The following is a 23,308-nucleotide window of genomic DNA, read 5'->3' on the forward strand; positions in this document are numbered from 1 at the left end:
TGGTCCAGGTGCGAAGGGTGGCGGTGGGGGGCATTGGTTCGACGGTTGGGTGCGTGGGTGGGGCGCGAAGCTGTTGTGGATGTCGGCGATCTTGCGGTGGAAGAACGAGGCGAGGGAGTCGCAGAGGTCTTGTGACGGAGTGATGTCGTTGGTGCCGGTGCTGGGGTTGGAGAACTCCTTGACGATAGTGAAGAGCTCTTTGCTGTCGTGGGCGTTGTTGTCCAGTCGTTCCTTCAGGGATTTCTTCTTGGTGGTGCGGATGAGCTGGTGGTGCTTGCGGGTAGCGTGTTTGAGGGCGGTCATGTTGTCGGTGGTCCGGTCGAGGAGCCAGGCTTTCTCGAGGGTGCGGCAGGTCTTCTTGGAGTCCTTGAGGTCGTCGGTGAACCAGGATGCCTTCTTGCTTCTGGGTCTGCTGGGAGGGTTCTTTAGTGGCGCGAGGTCGTCGGCGCAGGCGGTCAGCCACTGTGTGAAGTTGCGGGCTGCTTCGTTGGGGTTCTGTTGTGTTGGCGGGTGGGCTCTGGCTGAGGGAGGTGGTGAGCTGGTCTGCGGTGATCTTGCTCCAATTCCTGTGAGGTACCTGTTGCGGATGGTGGTGGGTCGTGGATCTTTTGAAGCTGAAGTGGACGCAGCTGTGGTTGGTCCAGTGGAGTCCGGTGGCGTGGCTGAAGGTGATGTACTTGCTGGAAGAGAAGACGGGATCAAGCGTGTGGCCGGCGTAGTGGGTGGGGGTGTTGACCAGTTGCTTGAGTCCGAGGTTGGCGAGGTTTTCCAGCAGGGCGGTGGTGTTGCGGTCCTTGTTGTTCTCCAGGTGGAAGTTGAGGTCCCCGAGGAGGATGTAGTCAGTGGAGGGGAGGGCGTGCGGGCTGATGAAGTCTGTGATGTCTTCGCTGAATTGTGTGCGTGGTCCCGGGGGTCTGTAGACGAGGGTGCCTCTGAGGGTCGTCTTAGGGTCGGTGTGAATCTGGAAGTGGAGATGTTCGGCTGCGGCGAAGGAGTCGTTGGCGTCGGTCGTGATGCGGATGGTGTTCCTGTGGACGATGGCGATGCCACCTCCGGTCTGGTTGATGCGGTCCCTCCTGATGATCTTGTACCCGTCCGGGATGGTGCAGAGGAGGCGTTCATCCAGGTTTCCGTGAGGAAGGCGACGTCCAGTGATGTAGCGTCGAGGAGGTTCCAGAGTTCCACGGCGTGTCTGTGGACGGAGCGGGTGTTGATCAGGATGCACTTGAGGTGGTTGCTGCTGGTATTTGTCTTGGCGGGTGCGGGGCAGGTTCGGAGGCAGGTGAACTTGCAGGTGCAGCAGGTGAAGGGTCCGTGGGTGCGTCTCGGGGTGGCTCGGCAGCAGGCGTGGGTCCGGCCGGCATTGAGTGCGTTGAGAGTGGCGTCGTCGTAGGTCAGTCGGGTCGTCTTGCCTCGGCGGGGAGGGCCAGGGGTCCTGGCGCTGGGCGCGGGCCAGGCGCGGACGGGCGCAGACGGGCTTACCTTTGGCGCACCTTCGGCGCTCAATCGGCGCTCCCGCTGCGCGCGTCCGCTGCGCGGTCGCTCTGGGGGCGTCATAAGTAAGGAGCCGGGAGGGAGGAGCAGCTGGGTGGCGGGAGCGGGGCGGCGAATGGAATCACAGGGGGGCGGGGCTGCAGGGAGGCAGCGGCGGGAAATTCCAAGAAGCAGCGGGCAGCGGGAAATTCCCAGGAGCAGCGGGAAATTCCCAGGAGCAGCGGGCAGCGAGCGAAGGAATCTGCAGGCAGGAGGCGGCAAAGGCAGGCAGGAGCGGCAGCAGTGAGTGGGGCGACCAAGCCCTGTGGAGGGCTGAGCGGTCACTGTTACTAAAGCACTGATCTTATTTTGGGCCCAACAAAAGGTAGGTCTGGAACTCTTGAAAGGGCGGTTGATCTTGTGCCGCCCGGCCTGTTGCTGTATTGTCTATTCTGACAACTATTGTTTTGCCTGTTAGAAGATGAAACAGGTGTTCTAGGCAAATTGGCTGCAGCTCACTCTGGTTGGAAGATCCTATCTGTTGAACCCTGGAATAGGGATCCTGAATCTTACAGGAGCCCATCCATGAGCCCCACCCAGTTGCACTGGCATCTGTTGTCAACACTTTTGGGTGCTGAGGGGACCGTGGGGCTCCCCTTAGGATGTTCAAAGACAGCATCCATCGAGATAAGTCTTTTCTTATGTCTAGTGTCAATAGAAGGGAAGACGGGTACCAATGCCTCAAGATATGATGAATTTGCCTGTTCAGGTTGTATCCGGTGGATGTATGACGTTACAACGCATACATTTACATCGCGGTACATTACATCGCGGTTTTTACAACGTAAGTCGTTACAACGACTTGCGTTGGAGGGCGCAGGACTTCGGAGTAGTATAATTTACTATTCCAACTCCAGTCTACATACAGTAGGGAAGGTGTTGGATAGTACATTTTACTATTCCTTGTCCAAGAGCGCCATCCAGCGCAAGTTGTTGTAACAACTTGCGTTGTTAAAACCGCGATGTAATAGCATCGCGATGTAATCCCTGCATTGTAATCGCTTTTTCCCGTATCCTGTCCATGGGACCAGAGAGATAGTTGCTGCTAGGTCTCCTTGCAACCAGGCAAAAACTGTCAGATCGTCCAAGTCGATGAGTTCGTCCATATGATTCTGGATCTTCAAAGCCCACCTGTTGGGCAAGGGGAGCAATCCTGTGTTGGTCCTGAAACTGACTCCTATGAAGATCTGGTCCTCGGATGGAACTAGTAAGATTTCTTCAGGTTCACTCGAAACCCATGGGGTCTTCGAAGGGTACTCTTCCAAAGTGACTCTGTGTTGTCTCCCACTTTAGGCAATGATACCAGGCAATTGTTGAGGTAGAGAAGAATGGAAGAGTTTTGTGGGCAAAAATGGCCATCAAGATCACCAGCATTTTGGTACATACCCTGTGCACCAATTTCAGTACGGGCAGGAGAACCCAGAACTGAAAATGATGCATTGGACTGCGAGGCGCTGAACCGTCCGATGAGCTCTGTGAATAGGAATGTGGTTAGGTGTCCTGGAGGTCGATGGTAGATAGAAACTCCTTTTACACTATAAAAAGAAAGACCTCTTGTCCATCACCACCCTGAAGTGTCCTGCCACCCTGAAGTGTTCTGTCTTCGTCCAGGAGTTCACTCTATTGAGGTCAGCAACAGACCTGTACTCCATGGATGCCTTTCTCACAAAAAACAGAACCCTCTCCTGTTTCTGCTGCTGAGACTGAAATGATTGCTTTTTGTCCAGCAAGGCCAGGATTTCTGACCATAAAGACCTCCTCTTCACAGGGTTGTTGGTGGTGGACGTGGGGATGGAGCCAATTTTTTTTATTCGATTACAGAGCCTCTCCTGATAAATCTCAGCTCCACCTTATCCTTGATGGAAGCCTTTCAAATAATGTATCAATCCAATAAACTTCCTCCTACTGGCTCCGCATTGGTAAGAGTGGGACAATAGTCAGGACTAGTGTTTGGTGGAATGAATTTTGGGCTGGAATCCCTTCTTGATGTAGAAGTAGGACTTGGAGGCTCTTGTTGTAGAATTTTTAAGTCTCAGGACTTAAATAACTTTAAGAAAGTGCACTTGTAAGACATAGTATGCTCCGCTCCTTAAAGTGCTTTGTTATTATTGAATCCAGTTGGTCACCAAGGAGCTTCTTTCCTTCAATGGGGAATTTAAGTACTGAAATCTTCTCCGAGAAATCAGACTTCAAGCCCCTCATCTGTAGGTTTGAACAGGTGAGGATGGACGCTCCAGAAGCCACCACTATTGATCTGGCACCATCAGTGGACATGTCAGCTAAGAAGCTGGCCTCCTACTCGATTTGCAACAGGAGGTATGAATAGTCTATATCCTGCTGGATTGCACTGGAGAGCAACACAAAGTATTTTAAAATATTTTACCAACGATTAGGAGGCGGTTGGCGTATAAGTAGCTGCCAGTAAACAGAGGTTATTTGCAGTGAATTGTATATGTTCTTTTTTAATGTTATTTTTACGTGCTTTTATGATTGTTTTACAATAATCAAATAAAGCTTATTGAATTGAATTGAACTGATTTTTATAATTGCACAATCCACATTGCGATCAGCCGCATCATATGGGGAACACTCATTAGGGTTTAGGGCTGTCCTCTCAATTAACAGAGCTAAAATATCCCCCTTCCTTATATTCTCTCCTTCCAGAAGTGCATATCTCTTCTGTGACAATCTAGGTATCACTAGATGTTCTACCACCTTCCAATGTCTACAGAACCGCTCCTTAACCTCCTTATGAAGCAGTAAAGTCAGAGTTGCTGGTTTGGGATATTGGGGGGAAAAACCTCTCCTCATCCTGGACTAGGCAGGTACAAACCCCAAATTCTCTCTTATATGTTCAAGAGTTGCGCCAAATCCTCCTTGTTATGTGTTTGCCCGAAGCATAGGTTTTGGGGCCTTCAGAGGCAGAGTCTGGAGAGGACTCTTGAGCCTTTGTCCTTGGAAGGCTTTGAGCCCCTGTTTTTATTCCTGGGAAGCCTCTTTGATCATGGATTGATCCTGTGAAGCAGATTGTAGCGCGGGACTTTGATTTGGCCTTTCCAGATCTGTGAGCACTAGGTTCACCATCCTATGTGTTAGAGGAAAGAGAGACAAAGACTATTCTCCCTGCTCCTGCCCTCCATGCTGCTTTTTTGGAAAAACCTATAGCAACTGAAACAGACAGCCTCACACACCTCGCTTTAACTTCTTAACCACGGCATAAATTCCGCCGCGGTGCTGGCGTTCTATTGAGGGGGCGGGGCCGTGTCAGCCAACAGAAGTGCTCAGCACTACCGAGGTAGTGCTTGCGATGGCCGTTGGCCAACGGGCACAACAAACGGGTTAAATAGAACTCTGGTGGGCTTCATACATACAACCAAAGACAAAAACCTCAAAAATTTGCAGCCAATCATACAATAATGAAAGGTGTTAAATAAATCTTCCAAAACAAATGATCTTCCATTCCCCAGTGGAAACAGGCCCTAGGGGGGAGGGATGGGAGCGCCGCTACCTCCTCGTCCACCGCCGTACCTCACTTCCTACCGTCTGAGGTGTAAGTAGTAACCTCTCCAATGAAGTCGGAGCTGCTCGCAGCATCCCAGACTGCCCCAAGCAGAGCCAGCCTTAAGGGATAAAAATCACACATATAGCGTCCATTTACCCTGCATTGCAGACACTGGCTCAGTTCCATAAAAATGTCAGGCCATCATCATCATTCATTTCCATCATCCATCTGCACAGAAAGTGACATCACAGGAAGTGCCATCAGTGGATTTCCCATCATCCATCTGCACAGGAAGTGAAATCACTGGTTTCCCACCAAAACTGTCTTTAAGCTCCATCTGTACTGGACGTGACATCACACCTACCCCCACCCAAAACCTACTTGATGGCTGCTGCAGCGTGGACAAGCTGAGCGTGTGCCGCTGGCATGTTGATAGCACGCCAAAGGCAAGCTCATCTGTGCCTATCTGTACCTATGTGCCCAGTGGCTAAAACCGTGGCCCTCCCCACCTCCCAGGGCTACCCTGCTGCGACTCTCCATGCCCTGATCCCTGTCTGCCGCTACTGATGCTGCTGTCTTGTCGTGCCACACAACTTTGATAGAGTGCTTACCTACACATCCTGCAAGTTTCCATGCACTTACCTACACTCAACACTCATTGCAAGTGTACCACTACCAACAGCACCCCTACTTACACTCACACTCACACAGTCCTGCAGCTACCCCCATAGCACTCCACACTCACATTTGCGCTCCTCAACACCTGCTCACTCACCAAACACGCCAATGGGATCTGGGACCTGCTGCACAACAAGGCCCGACCTACGTTCCCTCACGGAAACCTGGCTGAATCCCACAAAGTTTGGTTTGCCCTGTTCCCATCATGCACTGGGACAGGAACAGACTAATTTGCATACAGCCAGGTTCTGAAACTGGGATGGTGCAATGAGCTAAAAAACGGTGTTGGATCTAGCCCTGATCTCTTGACTGGGTGAGAGTACTCTGCTTAATTCAGAGACTCTGTCCCTCACCACCCCTTGTTGTAAATGAATCCCACAATGGCACCCGACATTACCCCAGCACCCCCTTGACTACAAGACCTGCAAGCCGGACAGATTTCACAAGCTTAGAGGTGGAATTGCCATAATTTCAAATTATGCCATCAGGTGCACAACCTCCATAGACACGTCATCGTCTAACTTTGGGCACCTGTCATTCAAGATCCACGTCACAGCCAACTCCACCCTAAGTTGCACTCGCATCTACAGACCAACTTACCCTGCACCAACTTCACTGACAGTATCACGGACTTGGTTGCACCACTCGCCCGCAATGCTACATACTACTTGGAGACCTGAACGTCTGTGCCAATTTACAGGTCCCCCTCAAACATGGCAATATTATTATTATTATTATTATTATTATTAAAATAATATGGAATTTGTAAAGAGCTTCAGGAGAGGTGTGGCGCCGCGGCCAGGGCGACTGACGCTGGAATCTGGGGACCACGGTTCGATCCCCGGCTCCGGCGGCAGGTTAGCCCAGCAACATGTGACTCTGGGCAATAGCTCGCGTAATCTTCCCGACGGCCCCCAGCGCCTAGAGACCCTTACGGGTGATTGTGCGCTTTACAAATGTGGACTTTACTCAGTGAGTGTCCTGGTGCCTGGCAGTAAAAAATCTGATCCCAAACTCACAGAGGTACTAGAAAACAGACCCGAAGACACAGGTCTCAAGGAATCGCTTAAACGTCTGGATGTCCACAGTGATGCAAAGCTGTTGTGGGAGGGCACTTACTTCCTTGCGGTAAGATGGGAGTAAGAGCTGCCACCACTTTTTCCTTCTGAATTGAGGAATTATCGCCAGCAGGAGTTGGAGGACTGGAGTGACTTGGCTGGTTGGCATGGGGTGAATCTGTTGTGCAAGTACTGATGGCCTTTGTGATAAAAAATCTCTGTGTGTCAGAACCAGAAATGTTAACCTCACATGTTCTTTGATGAGCAACCAGTGCAGTTCTTTTAAGAGGTTGGATGTGAGCTCTCTTGTGGAGTTGCAGCAGAAGCCTGGCGACCGCATTCTGCACCAGCTGTAGTCTTCTCAGGAGGTAGGCGGGTAGACCCCAGTATGGTGAGTTGGCATAGTCCAACCTAGAGGTGATCAGGGCCTGGATCACTGTTTTTCCATTGCATAAGGGTGAGGAGGTTAAGGATTTTTTTAAACATCTTTAGAAGGCCAAAGTAGGTACCTACTACCCCTGATACCTGGGGCGAAAGAAGCCTTGTTATTGAATTTCACCCCCAAATTACATGCAATCACAGCAGGGGGAGGTGGCGGGGGGACATCCTTTCGCCAATAGCCAATGTCCCAGCTGGGCCGGAGGATCCCAAAGAGCAGAATTTCTGTCTGTCTGGTATTACACTGAAGGTAGCTGTCGCGCATCCATTGAAACACAGAGGTCAAGTATACCTTGAAATCGCTCAGTTCCTTGGTTGTGTTTCTGTCAAGAGCGAGGAGCAGTTGCATATCATCTGCATAGGATACAATCTGTACTCCAAATGATTGTCTTAGAGCCACCAGCAGGGTCATATACACGTTGAACAATGTGAGGCTCAGTACAGACCCCTGAGGAACCCAAAAACCCAGGGTTGTTGTAGGTTCTAAGGCAAAAGGGGCCATCCAGACTGATTAGGACAGGTCTGCCAGAAAGGAGCAAAACCATGCCAATGCTGAGCCACAGAAACTTATGGCACCGAGGCGCTGCAGGAGTGTTGAATGTGAGACTGTGTCAAAAGCCGCGGATAGATCAAGAAGAATCAGTGCCACTTGCTTCCCCAGGTCTACGCTAGCCTGATCATATCTGCCACCTCCAGCATTGTAGTCTTGGTGCTTAAACCCGGGTGAAAGCCCGATTGGGATGGGTGAAGTAACGTGTTCTGCTCTAAGAAGGCCGAGAGCTGTTTATTTATGAGCTTCTCTAGTATCTTGGCGAGGTTGGACTTGTAAGCCAAAGGTGTCATTAAGAGGGGAATCAGGTTGGCCTGTTTCCAGTCACTGGGCACTGTGGCCAGCTGTGTCGACTGATTTAAAGGGGGTTAAAAGCATTGCATTTAGCAACAATGATATGTGGAGGGCAAGGGTCACCTGGCGACCCAGATTTACTTGCTCTCAGGGAGTGAACAGAATCCTCTAGCGAGATAGGGTCAAAGTCCTGCAGCAACTGGCCACACAGGGACATTGTAACCTCCTGCAGAGCCGTGGGGCCACTAATACTCATGGAGACGGCATTCGTGAACTATAGGGAATCCAAAATAGTTTTGATTATGATATCTAAGAAATTGGAAAGTTGGGTGCAGAGTTTGAGAGAGGGTGTTGAAGGCCGAAGCAGGGCGCCCGGGTGAGTATATTAGCAACAAATAGCGATATGTATCGCTAAATGCACTTAGCGATTTTTTTTTTATCGCTGCCTATCGCTGGATATTTTAGCGGAGAAAACATGCTAGTAGCAACTTTTTTCTCCATTGTGCTAAAATATCCAGCGATAGCGGCGAAATGCGAGAGTAACGCTGGAAATCCAGCGATATTCTCGTATTAACACCAATGGGGGCTTAATCTGATAATCCACCCCCCATTGACTATACATGTAAGTCAACTTTTTAGCAGGCGTGAGATTCTAGCGATAATTGCGCTTAGCCTGCCTTGCTAATAGATGATAGCTGTGTTAGCGACTGTTTTCAGTCGCTAACAGTTTGGGTACGCCCACTTGCATGTCATTAGTGATAAATATCGCTCACATGCAAAGCAGGCCCCAAACTTGTAGCTATCGCCTAAAAGCTGTCGCTAACTGCTGTTAGCGACAGATTGCTAATAAGGCGATAAAATTATCGCCGCTTTAGCGGGAAAAAGTCCCGCTAAAGCGGCGATATTGCCTTGCTGATATGCCCCTAGGTTTATGAGATGTCTCTATCATACCGGTGAAAAAGTCAGACTGAGCTTTCTTGATTGCTTGGTATTTAAAGCATTTTAGTACAGAGATTTATCATTTGGGTAGTATTGATGCCTCCAGATTCTTTCCAGTTTGTTACAATGCTTTCGGAACTCCTTGAGCTCCTTGTTGAAACAAGGGGGTGACTCTTTTTGCAGAGGGATTGACTTCCCTCTGTTTGATGGGTAAGATGCAGTCCGATGCAAGTATAAGCCAGGTGTTGACCGATATAGCATCGACCTCTATGTCCCCACTTGTATGCAGAGAATGTTTGCTCAAGATGGGGCTGACCTCAGAGTAAAAGATGATGCCCAATAGAGAGGAATGTGTCATGCGTACGTGAGGGCTGTGGTCCAGTGACCAGTGGAAGTGATTGAGTGCATGGTCGGACCAGGTCAGTGGTTTAATGTCAAATACTGAGACTTGGCTGTCGGAAAATATGGTATCTAAGGTGTGACCCCTGCTGTGAGTGGGCTGGGTAATGAACTGTTGCATGTCCCATGATGACATATTTTCTAGAAGGAGTTAGCCATAAGGGTCAGAGCATGAGTTCACTTGTCCACATGTCCACTAGTACCAATAAATTGGAGTATTTAGCATGTACGTCGAGAGTAACTCATCCAAGGAGGACAGAAATGTCCCTGCAATACAACAAGATCTAGACCCCAGACCAGTTGGTACACAGGGGAACTCAGACTGATGAAATGCCAGCAGCTGTGGTTAATGCAAAAACAACAATTGATGGACAGAATGCAGAACAATGTCATACATTCAGCCCAGTACAGAGATCTGGGCCAAAATCCATCGTTTTTTTGCACTCCACACCACCCCAGGTCAGACATGGCCATATGCAAATCAGCCTTGACCCTGTGCCTCATGGGAACAGTCCAGCCTGAACTGCCAAGCCATGTCTTTCCTGGACCGGAATCAAGCATCCAAGGACCGGTTTCTGGCTATCAGCCTTCATCAGCAGTGAAATCCTAATGATGAATCAATATGATGCGTGGTCCAGTCAGTACCAGCGCGTAACCATGGGGCAGCTTAAGTTAGATGTAGTCCTCAGTAGGTATTATCCTATCAATCAGGGAGTTCTTGAGCGCGTGCCAATCCAACGCGCAGACAGCAGGGCAGCGTGTGTCTCTCTGCTGTAGGTCTAATGAGGCCTACTTGCCTGCCTAACCACAGCTGCTGGCATTTTATTAAAGACACAGACCAGTGTCGTTGCACAACCCATGTGCCACATCGCTTACTTGATAATTCTGAGTTCCACATTGCTCGCACACATAGCTGTGTTCCTACATAATACCTCTACAATACCTTACTGATAGCGTTGTGCTACATCCAGACTACCAGCCTTGCCTTACCCTCACTTGGCACCCAGCTGGGTCCCTTGTGTGTACCTTTATCTTTTTCTTTTTCTTTATCACTCACCTGTGGCACACCTTTACTCATGCGGCTGCGTATTCATTGAACCAGATGTCCCTACACTCTTAGGTCCTGAAGAGACCCGACATTGCACAAAGGGTCGAAATGTCGTCGACAAAGAAACTAAAGCGAATCATTAAACCAGCGCATATCATTGTATATAGTCTCGGTCTACGTTGTACATATTTCTAAATTGTCGACTTTAAAATGTTTTGGAAACCAATCACAAATGTCACTTATTTGTAACCCATGTTTTAGGTTCCCGTTTCACTGGGGACACCTCACACAATTGTTTATATTTATTTGTGTATATATTTGAGAAATATAAAAAGTATTTTGGATTAACTGTAACCAAAGTGTATTTGGTCCTTTCTCCTTCTGGCATTACTTTAACCCTTCCCATTGCGATCGCACACAGTCTTACCAGTATAGCGTTGTATATCATTCCACAGGAACCATTGATTCTGATAATAAATTGACTACTCTGGTTCCATATGAGTAGGGTCTCCTTGTTCCTTTTTTCGACTGTTGCCAGCTTCAGCAGCTCTCATAACATCAACGTCCTCTTCCACACTGACGACACACAGCTCTTTCTCCCCCTCACGAACCAGATGCCCAGTACTCCGATCAAGTGCAATGCCTGCATTAGTGAAATTGCCCACTGGATGAAGATCGAAATCGTGATCTGTGACGATGGGAACACGACCTGCGCCGGCATCAACAAAACTCGCACCCAAAGGCTGCAGACCATTCAGAACTTGTGGTGAATCACTCTTAACCTCTCATGTCACACTCACATCACACCACACCTGAAGGAGCTCCACTGGCTCTCCATACACAAACGAGCACAACTCTTCACTTAAACTTTTAAGGCACTACACAACACTAGGCCAGCACATTTCAACAATCGCATTTGCTTTCACAATCCTTCCAGACATCTTCGCTTCTCCAGACTCCTACTTGCACACTGCTGCGAGGCAGGCGCAAGATTTTGACGCAACAGCGCCCTAAAAGTGACGCAGTGAAATCTCATAGATTTCACTGCGTCACTATTACGAGGCTTTTTGTGGGGAACGCCCCCTCTGCATACATTATACCTGACGCAGGTATAATGTGACGCAGGGGTTTACAAAGTGACGCATCTACCTAGATGCGTCACTTTGTAAATATGGTGCAACAAGGCACATTTTTACGCTGCAAAAAGTGACTCACCGGCGGCGTAAAAGTGACGCACTGCCTCATAAATGAGGCCTCAGGTGTTTTTGATTTCTCTGGCACACTCAGTAACGCGCAGAGCCTTTTCCATCACTGTCTCACTGCGGACTAGATTCACAAGGTTTGTCCCGTGAGGAAGTGTGACTTACTCGTGAGTTAGATACTGACTGACTGGAGAATTTCCCAAAGCAGGCACCCCTTGCAGAAACCCCCTCTGTGAATCAGGCCGTGCTCGCCTGTGAGGCACGCGCCTGTCACCTCACCTGGGCCCCAGGAGCCTTACCCCGTCCATCCCCACGGCCACCGTAGACGGCTGCAGCGCGTACAGGCCCTGGCGGCTCGCCCGGTGGCAAGGGTGGCCCGGGGGAGGGCACAGTGTGACTCCAGCGGCTTCCAGTGGAAAGAACAGTTCATTTTAAGACCCGCTGCCTCTCTGAGTCACCGGGCAGCTGCTGGCAGCGAGCCGACATCTCTTCAAGGCGCGCTTCGGGGAGCTCTGGTTTCACGCCGTGAGACTATGAGGAAACGCACGGCGGACGGTGCCAAGTCTAGCAGGGCCTTCATTCGGAGGGCTCACGACAAAACCATCCTGAAAAATGTGAGCCCAACAGTACATATCACTAGGGGTGGCAAACGACTATGAACTTTACGCATAGTATGATCTAATCATATTTTTACCAAATTTTCCACTTTGCCCATAGTTACACTTACGCGCGTGCGTGATTAGTGGTCGATGGTGCTGGTGACTAGCAGGATTTTGTATGTGAGTCTGTACCTTGCGAAAAGTATGCAAGGCGGGTATCTGCTGAGCATAGTGCATGTGTTTGTGAGTACAGAGTACACGAGTACATGTCTGCAAGGCGTACTTTGAAAGTGAGTTGCATTAGTTTTGTTTTTTTAAAACTCTTTGGGGCATATTATCAAGGACCGGTGTTAAACTTATCGCAGTTTTATCGGCAGGAAACTGCCGATAAAATGGCGATAATGGGCTTGAGAATATGACCTTGTTAATTCCCATAGAAGCCCATGTTCTGATGTTAACATGGGCTTATATGGGAATTAACAAGGAAGTATTATCAAGCCCATTATCGCCATTTTATTGGCAGTTTCCTGTTGATAAAACAGCGATAATTTTAACACCGGTCCTTGATAATATGCCCCTTTATTCGTGACTGTCGCAGGGTGGTATACATAACTGTACATTGTTACATCAGTTTACATATCAGTCTTTTCCATTTTCATCATCAGTAACTTTAGTAACTCAAGAACCGTCTGCATGCTAGTGTGTACCTTGCAGAAACATGTCAGGCAGGTGACTTCTGAGCATGTTGCATGCGAGTACACTGAGTACATGTCTGCAGTGCCTACTTTAAAACTGAGTTGCATTAGTAACTCATGATGAACCGTCTGCATGCTTGTGTGCACGTTGCAGAAACGTTATCAGTCAGGTAACCTCTTAGCATGTTGCATGTGAGTAAAATGAGTACACGAGTACGTGTCTGATGTGACTACTTTGAAACTGAGTTGCATTAGTAACTCATGAACTGTCTACATGCTACTGGATAGCCTGCAGAACCATGCCAGACTTGCAACTTCTGAGCATGTTGCATGTGAGTGCATTGAGTACACGAGTACGTGTCTGCTGTGACTACTTTGAAACTGAGTTGCTTTAGTAACTCATAAACCTTTTTATCATGGTAGTAGTGTGTACCTAGCGTAGCTTCCTCTCTTGACAGACTCATCATAGATTACATTTTTGTTCAAAATGCTTGTCAAAGTCCCGCACAGAACTTAACAGACCTTATGGGGCAGATTTATGAAGGCCTTGAGCCGCCGGTGCGTCACTTTTTCCCATGTTAAAAATGACGCACCGGCGGCGCAAGGCCTTCATAAATCTGCCCCTATGTATTTTTTCAGTTTTTGCAAGATTAGACGAAGGGGCATATTACCAAGCAATAGCGATAATTATCGCTATTGCTTGGTTAGAGACAAAAATTTACCGCTGAGCTCCAGCGATTTTTATCGCAAATAAACCTTGGTATTACCAAGGTTTATCGCAAATGCGATAAAAATCGGCCGCAATGCATGAATATCACTGTAAAGTCAGCGATATTCATGCATTATCGATATTTGGTGGAGAAGTGTGGCTCAATGGTTAGAGCAACAGATCCAGATGCAGAGGTCTTGCCCGGGACCAGGGTTCAATTCCCCGCCTCGGCGGGTCTTGGGCTCAAAATTCCACGGACCTGATAATTCTCGCCTCGGTGCCTATTCCAATCATGGAGTCCCACTCTGCAACTCTGGGCAATAGCTTGCTTAATCTCCACAACGGCCCCCACAATGCTAAGGATGCCTGGCCTCCACCTTGGGGGTGCCCAAGAGTGGACACCTCACAGGGAAAGCCAGGATGGGTTCCACAGCGGTATTCGTACAAGCACCTTGAGACCCTTGCGGGTGAGTAGTGCGCTATACAAGTTACAATTTACAATGCTCTTAGCCATGTTATCCACCTCCCATTGGATAACATGGCTAAGAACTGCTCAGGGCAGGTGTTAGCTTTTGGAGATATTCGCGCTTAGCGCGAATATCTCCATAAGTTGGTAATAGGAGATAGCGATGTTAGCGACTGTTTCCAGTCGCAAACATCTTGGCACGCCCACTTTGCATGTCATTAGTGATAAATATCACTGACATGCAAAGTGGGGCCCAAGATGGTCGCTATTTCCTACTAGCTGTCGCTAACTGGTGTTAGCGACAGCTTGGTAATAGGGAGATAATTTTATCTCCGCTTTCTTGGCTTTTAAAGCCAAAAAAGCGGAGATGAACCCCCTTGATAATATGCCCCGAAGTTCACTAGAAAACTTCTTTGGAACTTCACACAAGATTGATTTTCATATGAATTTGCTAAAAAAAAAACAATTGATTTTGAAGGGGCGCTCGTCAAATATTCCAATATTTTTATGGTGTGCCAAGCAAGTTTGACCCCCCACAAGGGCGGTGGGGGTTTTACCCACCCCAAGGGAGGTTTTCATAAAACCGCAGCAGAATGGCCCATGTTCAGCAAAGCTTTAATAAAGCCACAGATGATGCAGTCTGCTCACAAAAAAATAATAATTTCAAACATGCTTCTATTTTTCCTTAGCGTCTATCCACACATCTCTCCACACTTCCACATTTCACTTCCATTCATTTTTCCACCCTGCCTTATCCAAGAAAATGTAACAGCACAGTTTTTCCTCCGATAGGGCAAGAGGGATACTAAAGCAAAATATGTAAATCCAGCAAAATAAGGCAGAAGACAGCAGCGGTAGACACACTCTACAAACTACTGCAAACCTACCCTTGTTCCAGTTGTAGAGACGCCCCGTTTCCAGAAAGCAGACCCGCTACAGCATTCCAACCGGGAGGGGCTCAGGCAGCTGCACCCACTATCACACAAATATCCCTCAAATATAAACTGAATTTATTTTGGACAATTATTTTGTGTACAGTGATCAGCTATTCAGTTTATGAAAACACACACATTTTGGGGCATATTACCAACCAATAGAGATAATTTTTGTCTCTAACTTGTTTAGAGACAAATATTATCGCCGCAAATCGGCGATTTTTATCGCAGATAAACCTTGCTATTAAGCGACAGCTTGGTAATAGGGAGATAATTTTATCTCCGCTTTCTTGGCTTTTAAAGCCAAAAAAGCGGAGATAAACCCCCTTGATAATATGCCCCTTTGTTATTTAATGAAACATTATTTTGGGGAAATAACCTCCGTTTCAGAAAACAAAAGTTTACCAAATTCATCAAGAAGAAAGAAGTGACTTTGGGGCATATTATCAAGGACGGGCGATACATTATCGCCGCTTTTATCGGCAGGAAACTGCCGATAAAGCGGCGATAATGTGCTTGATAATATGCCCTATGGAATTCCTATCGAAGCCCATGTTAGATGTCTTCACATCTAACATGGGCTTCGATAGGAATTCATAGAGCATATTATCAAGCCCGTTATCGCCGCTTTTTCGACAGTTTCCTGCCGATAAAAGAGGCGATAATGTATCGCCCGTCCTTGATAATATGCCCCTTTGTCCTGAAAAGCAGGTTTTAATTTATAGCATAAACATGTTTGATGCCCACACATTAGTTTGTGATTTTCATTAAGCAGCCACAGGTACCAATGATACACATCAGTACTCTGGGCCCAATTCACAGAACTAACTTAAGACAAAATCCTAAACTTACTACCATTTTCGTATTCACAGAAGGCACTTACTCATTTTGGTATTCACAGAAGGCACTTACTCATTTTGGTATTCACAGAAGGCACTTACTCATTTTGGTATTCACAGAAGGCACTTACTCATTTTGGTATTCACAGAAGGCACTTACTCATTTCGGTATTCACAGAAGTTAGGAGTCCCAACTTTAGGACTCCTAAATGCCTTCTGTGAATACCGAAAGTCTTAAAATTAGGATTTTTCTCAGTTTAGTAGTAGTAAAGTGGAGAAAAATCCTAACTTTATGACTTTCGGTATTCACAGAAGGCATTTAGGAGTCCTAAAGTTGGGACTCCTAACTTCTGTGAATACCGAAATGAGTAAGTGCCTTCTGTGAATTCCAAAATGGTAGTAAGTTTAGGATTTTGTCTCAAGTTAGTTCTGTGAATCAGGCCCATAGATTCTGTCATACATGCGTCTGTGTCACCATCTCATGTCATGGCACAAAATGTCAAGAATTGTCACCCTTATGTGAGGGCCAATCTTATACCAAGGAACGGCATCATAAAGCCTTTGATGTCTACATTATACCTACACTTACCACCAATAACCCAGAGCAAGAATTAAACCACGAGCGGGCATATTTATGCCATGGGTGCCCACAATATGCCGGAAGTATCAGCATCACACTAGTGTTAGGATTATACCAGGGGTAGGTAAAATGGATGCCATAATATGCCAAGACTTACCACCATTATGCCAGGGCCATTGTTATACCAGGGGCATGCGCTATTGCACAAAATATGCCCATTTGTCTATATTTCTTTGTGTATTTTCAACATTACCATAGTGCAGTGCAATGGAGTGGAGCCTTTACCACTCCGCTGCATTCAAACACTAAACAATTCCAATCAGAAAGTTAATTGGAATCACAGAGACCTCATGAGCGAGTGACGATTCTGGTTGACAACTAGACAGTGCACCAGCCAAAACATTCTTTGAATTAGGAATTTAACTAATAGTAAAACCATACTGTACAAAGAGAAATGCTATTCGAGCTTTATGACTATTCCTCGAATTAAAATTTCCTAAACACTGCAAATTCCGGTGATCACTTCGAATTTTGAATGGTTCTCCAAAGCCGACCAAAAGGCGTCTGTATTAATAAACCATATTCAAAGCTAGTACCTCTTGTTCATGAACTGGTCCATTCAATCTCTGACAAAATAAGAGACAAGTAAAGGATGTTGTTATCAATCATTTTCTTTATTTTATATTAGCTCTTTTAATATGATTTAGATGTATCAGAATGGCATAAAAATGGTGCTTGAGCAAACATCTGTTGTTTGAGAGCATTAAACACTCTTTTAGCTTGATCATCCCAGAAATAAAAATCTCTTTTCATATTTTCCCCGGGTGATGTTACTGTTTATCACTTCAAAGGTCTTAATAAATTGGTGATAACAATTTGCATATCCAGGAAAGCCTTTAGTCCATTTATATTTGCAGGTGGAGCAAATCGAAAATTGCTGAAACTCTTTTGGGTCCATGGAAAGACCAGAGGCATCCAATTTAAATCCAATATTCCAATATACTCAACCGATTCCTTCTTGAATTTATATTTTTCAAGCTTATAAGACAGTTGATATTTCTAGAGTCTTGATAACATCAGAATAACATGTTTTTTATGTTCTAAAAGGGTCGTAGAAAAAGACAAAATATCATTCAGGCTGACCAATGTAAACTGATTCAAAACATCTGAAATATTAAATCTCTAAAGCATTGAAAAATGGCAGGCGCCTTGCACAAAAGATCTTGATTCCTCTCTGGTACCGAAACCAATGGCGCCCCAGCTGATGAGGAAGATGGCACAATTAGCTCATTTTGTTAATTCTCCGTCAGATAAGCCTTCAGTAGTATCGGGAAACATCCCTTACATTGCGGTGATTACACCGCGATGCATTTAGAACGCAGCCATTACAACACAAGCGTTACATCGACTTGCGCTGGATGGCGCTATAACCTAAGGAATAGTAAGATATACTATTCCAACACCTTCCCTACTGTACGTAGACTGGTGTTGGAATAGTAAATCTTACTATTCCTAAGTACAGTGCCCTCCAGCGCAAGTCGTTGTAACGACTTGCGCTGTAAAAACTGCGATGTTACATACCGCGATCATTTTGATCGAGTTGTAACATCACATATTCTTCAGTATCACCTCCTTTTGTGATAAGGAATAAATGCTTCCAAATGGAACAAAGTGACAGGTTCATTCGTGTGCCACAATTATATTCCATGGGAGGAGGAAGTGGGCATACCTTAGATTTGTCAAAAAGTGGAAACGGCATGGCACGAAAGTGGCACTGAAGAAGAAATTGCTCTAATTTAACTGGGTGTGGAAAACAATCTCATCATTTGGAGACCAATAACTTCCTGAAGAATATCAACGGTCTTGTTATAGGAGAAAAATGACATAGAGATTATGCTCCTTCAACCAAGGTATTCAAATATTATAGCATGATTAGGAGAGGCAAGAATGTCAAAGAAAAGAATGGGAGTATGATCTTCAAAAGAGACAAGAAACAGCGAAGAGGCCTCTCGAACGAGAATTAGGACAGTAAAATAACTTCTGTAAAGCACGTAAGATGGTGTCATTAAGTAGGAGTGTGCGGATTGTGGTTTGATTTCCTTTTGCATCATTAATTGACATTTCTAAAAAAAATTTATAGAAAATTAACCCGATATGCAACTCTGGCATTTTGCACAGGTTTTATTAGTATGAAGTGTGTCCTCGTGTTAAAAATTGTCGCAAAGATGCACTACGTGCAACGAACGTTATTATCATTTTATTTTTAGTATCCGCCAGGATCAGGTGTGGCAGGACCAGGCTTCTGTGACGAGGGACGAGGATTGGTTGCTGCACTCTAAAGTGTGCATGATGGTTTGGATGGACGCCTTGGGCTGGCCAAACCATCATGCACATTTTGCATGATCTCCACCCAGGCTGCATTACAGCCTGGGTGGAGAACATGCTCAGGCCCTCATTCCCCATCTGAGAACCAAACCGTGACGCGCAGACCAATCACAATGTGATTGGCTGAAGGGAGCCTGGGTGAATGTATGACATTACAATGCATGCATTTACAACGCAGTTTTTACATCACAACATCCTTTACAATGCATTCTTTTACATTGCATGCCATTACATCACATTTTCAGAAACTACCTATACATCACATTCCAAACATCGCATTATACCTTTACAATGGATACCATTACAATGCATACTATTACATCGCCTTTAAGGTAAGTGTTGGATAGTATAGGGGTAATAATTACTATTCTAACTCCAGTGAGTGCAGCAGTAGGGTAATTGTTGGATAGTGTTAGGGTACTATGTGTTGTCACCTCCATCTTGTGCACATGAACCGGTCAGGAGCTTTAAAAATGGAACCAGCAGGCTCCATTATTCTGGGACACAGATGCACAAAATGCATGTACCACACATGCACATGCCTAACATACACTTGGCATGTTGCACTAGGATCTAAGTTAGTACATAGAAGCAGAACTTTACACAAGTGGGCCAGTAGGCCTCCACTTCAGGTCTGGTCACAACTGCTGATTCATCAAACATGGTACACTGCACCACTGGTCTGCATACTAAACCAATGACAGGGACAGGAGCCCACTGTAAGTCAAATGAGGGCATGCTTGTGTGCCTGTTCAGGTCGCACAAAAAACACAGTTGATGGACAGAATGTAGAACAATGTCATACATTCACCCCAGTACAAAGATCTGGGCCTAAATCCATCGTTTTTTTGCACTCCACACCACCCTGGGTCAGACACTGGCTATATGCAAATCAGCTCTGACCCTGTGCCTCATGGGAACAGTCCAGTCCGAATTACCAAGCCATGTCTATCCCAGACCGGAATCAAACATCCAAGGACCGGTTTCTGGCTATCAGCCTTCATCAGCCTGGATAGCTTGACTCCAGTGGTGTGGAGAGCCTGGGACTCACGTCTGAGCATACCCAGCCCACTCGGGGTGAAAATTGCAAAAAACACAGTTGATGGACAGAATGTAGAACAATGTCATACATTCACCCCAGTACAAAGATCTGGGCCTGAATCCATCGTTTTTTTGCACTCCAACCACCCTGGGTCAGACACTGGCTATATGCAAATCAGCTCTGACCCTGTGCTTCATGGGAACAGTCCAGTCCGAACTACCAAGCCATGTCTTTCCCAGACCAGAATCAAGCATCCAAGGACCGGTTTCTGGCTATCAGACTTCATCTGCCTGGATAGCTTGACTCCAGTGGTGTGGAGAGCCTGGGACTCACGTCTGAGCATACCCAGCCCAGCCCACTCGGGGTGAAAATTACAAAAAACACAGTTGATGGACAGAATGTAGAATAATGTCATACATTCATCCCAGTACAAAGATCTGGGCCTAAATCCATCGTTTTTTTTGCACTCCACACCACCCTGGCTATATGCAAATCAGCTCTGACCCTGTGCCTCATGGGAACAGTCCAGTCCGAACTACCAAGCCATGTCTTTCCCAGACCAGAATCAAGCATCCAAGGACCGGTTTCTGGCTATCAGCCTTCATCAGCCTGGATAGCTTGACTCCAGTGGTGTGGAGAGCCTGGGACTCACGTCGGAGCATACCCAGCCCACTCGGGTGAACATTGCAAAAAGCACAGTTGATGGACAGAATGTACACCAATGTCATACATTCACCCCAGTACAAAGATCTGGGCCTAAATCCATCGTTTTTTTTGCACTCCACACCACCCTGGGTCAGACACTGGCTATATGCAAATCAGCTCTGACCCTGTGCCTCATGGGAACAGTCCAGTCCGAACTACCAAGCCATGTCTTTCCCAGACCAGAATCAAGCATCCAAGGACCGGTTTCTGGCTATCAGCCTTCATCAGCCTGGATAGCTTGACTCCAGTGGTGTGGAGAGCCTGGGACTCACGTCTGAGCATACCCAGCCCACTCGGGGTGAAAATTGCCAAAAACACAGTTGATGGACAGAATGTAAAACAATGTCATACATTCACCCCAGTACAAAGATCTGATCCTAAATCCATCGTTTTTTTTGCACTCCACACCACCCTGGGTCAGACACTGGCTATATGCAGCTTGACTCCAGTGGTGTGGAGAGCCTGGGACTCACGTCTGAGCATACCCAGCCCACTCGGGGTGAAAGTTGCAAAAAACACAGTTGATGGACAGAATGTAGAACAATGTCATACATTCACCCCAGTACACAGATCTGGGCCTAAATACATCGGTTTTTTTGCACTCCACACCACCCTGGGTCAGACACTGGCTATATGCAAATCAGCTCTGACCCTGTGCCTTATGGGAACAGTCCAGTCCGAACTACCAAGCCATGTCTTTCCCAGACCAGAATCAAGCATCCAAGGACCGGTGACCGGTTTCTGGCTATCAGCCTTCATCAGCCTGGATAGCTTGACTCCAGTGGTGTGGAGAGCCTGGGACTCACGTCTGAGCATACCCAGCCCACTCGGGGTGAACATTGCAAAAAACACAGTTGATGGACAGAATGTAGAACAATGTCATACATTCACCCCAGTACAAAGATCTGGGCCTAAATCCATCGTTTTTTGCACTCCACACCACCCTGGGTCAGACACTGGCTATATGCAAATCAGCTCTGACCCTGTGCCTCATGGGAACACTCCAGTCCGAACTACCAAGCCATGTCTTTCCCAGACCAGAATCAAGCATCCAAGGACCGGTTTCTGGCCATCAGCCTGGATAGCTTGACTCCAGTGGTGTGGAGAGCCTGGGACTCACGTCTGAGCATACCCAGCCCACTCGGGGTGAAAATTGCACAAAACACAGTTGATGGACAGAATGTAGAACAATGTCATACATTCACCCCAGTACAAAGATCTGGGCCTAAATCCATTGTTTTTTTGCACTCCACACAACCCTGGGTCAGACACTGGCTATATGCAAATCAGCTCTGACCCTGTGCCTCATGGGAACAGTCCAGTCCGAACTACCAAGCCATGTCTTTCCCAGACCAGAATCAAGCATCCAAGGACCGGTTTCTGGCTATCAGCCTTCATCAGCCTGGATAGCTTGACTCCAGTGGTGTGGAGAGCCTGGGACTCACGTCTGAGCATACCCAGCCCACTCGGGGTGAAAATTGCAAAAAACACAGTTGATGGACAGAATGTAGGACAATGTCATACATTCACCCCAGTACAAAGATCTGGGCCTAAATCCATCGTTTTTTTGACTCCACACCACCCTGGGTCAGACACTGGCTATATCCAAATCAGCTCTGACCCTGTGCCTCATGGGAACAGTCCAGTCCGAACTACCAAGCCATGTCTTTCCCAGACCAGAATCAAGCATCCAAGGACCGGTTTCTGGCTATCAGCCTTCATCAGCCTGGATAGCTTGACTCTAGTGGTGTGGAGAGCCTGGGACTCACGTCTGCGCATACCCAACCCACTTGGGGTGAAAATTGCAAAAAAAACAGTTGATGGACAGCATAATTTATATCAAGGGACATGCCTAGGGCTTCGCACACCTGCCAGGTTAGCAGGAGGCTGCTATCAAAATAGAAAATCAGTTTACCAGATGCTTGCAGTTCGGCAGGGGAACATGACTGTACACCATGCACTGGACATTCCTATCCCCACATCTAGTAAGAAGAGAGTTCTTTATGGCTATATATAGACTGTTGCAAGAATCCAGCCATGCCCCTATGATGTCTAAAATACAAAGCCGTCGGGAGTCATGAGGGAGCCGAGGAACCAGTCGTCGAAGGTGAGGCAAATAAAATATACAGGAAGACACAACTGCAGACACCTGACTATCCACCTGGAGAGAATCATCTATCTTTACTTACAAGCTTTTTTCAGCAGAGCTGGGTGATGTGGCCCGTAACTTGACAGTCAACCAAACAACAGGCTCCCATCCTCGAGTCTGCTCTAACACTAACAGAATCACCAAGCTTCACTGACAATGTCAGTGCTCAATGTTGTAGCTATCTGTAGAGCTGCAAATGTATGGGCACCGGCCCTAGAGGTGCAAAGGGCCTACAGTATAGATGACTTTTAGCACCAACTGGGAAGGATGGACCCACTTGCCCTGTTTGCAGTAGGGCCAACCTGCGCATGAGATGGACTGGCTGAGATGTTTCCTCCCCTGCACATCTATGAAGCAACAAAGCTGAAGTTGTCCATTGAATTGGTCATGAGGAGAGGGCCGACACTGGGAGTTTCCAGTGTACAGATTGTTGAACTCTATGGGCCCGATTCACAGAACTAACTTAAGACAAAATCCTAAACTTACTACCATTTTGGTATTCACAGAAGGCACTTACTTATTTTGGTATTCACAGAAGGCACTTACTCATTTTGGTATTCAAA

Source organism: Lissotriton helveticus, chromosome 1_1 (assembly GCF_964261635.1).
Source record: "Lissotriton helveticus chromosome 1_1, aLisHel1.1, whole genome shotgun sequence".
In the NCBI taxonomy this organism is placed as follows: Eukaryota; Metazoa; Chordata; class Amphibia; order Caudata; family Salamandridae; genus Lissotriton; species Lissotriton helveticus.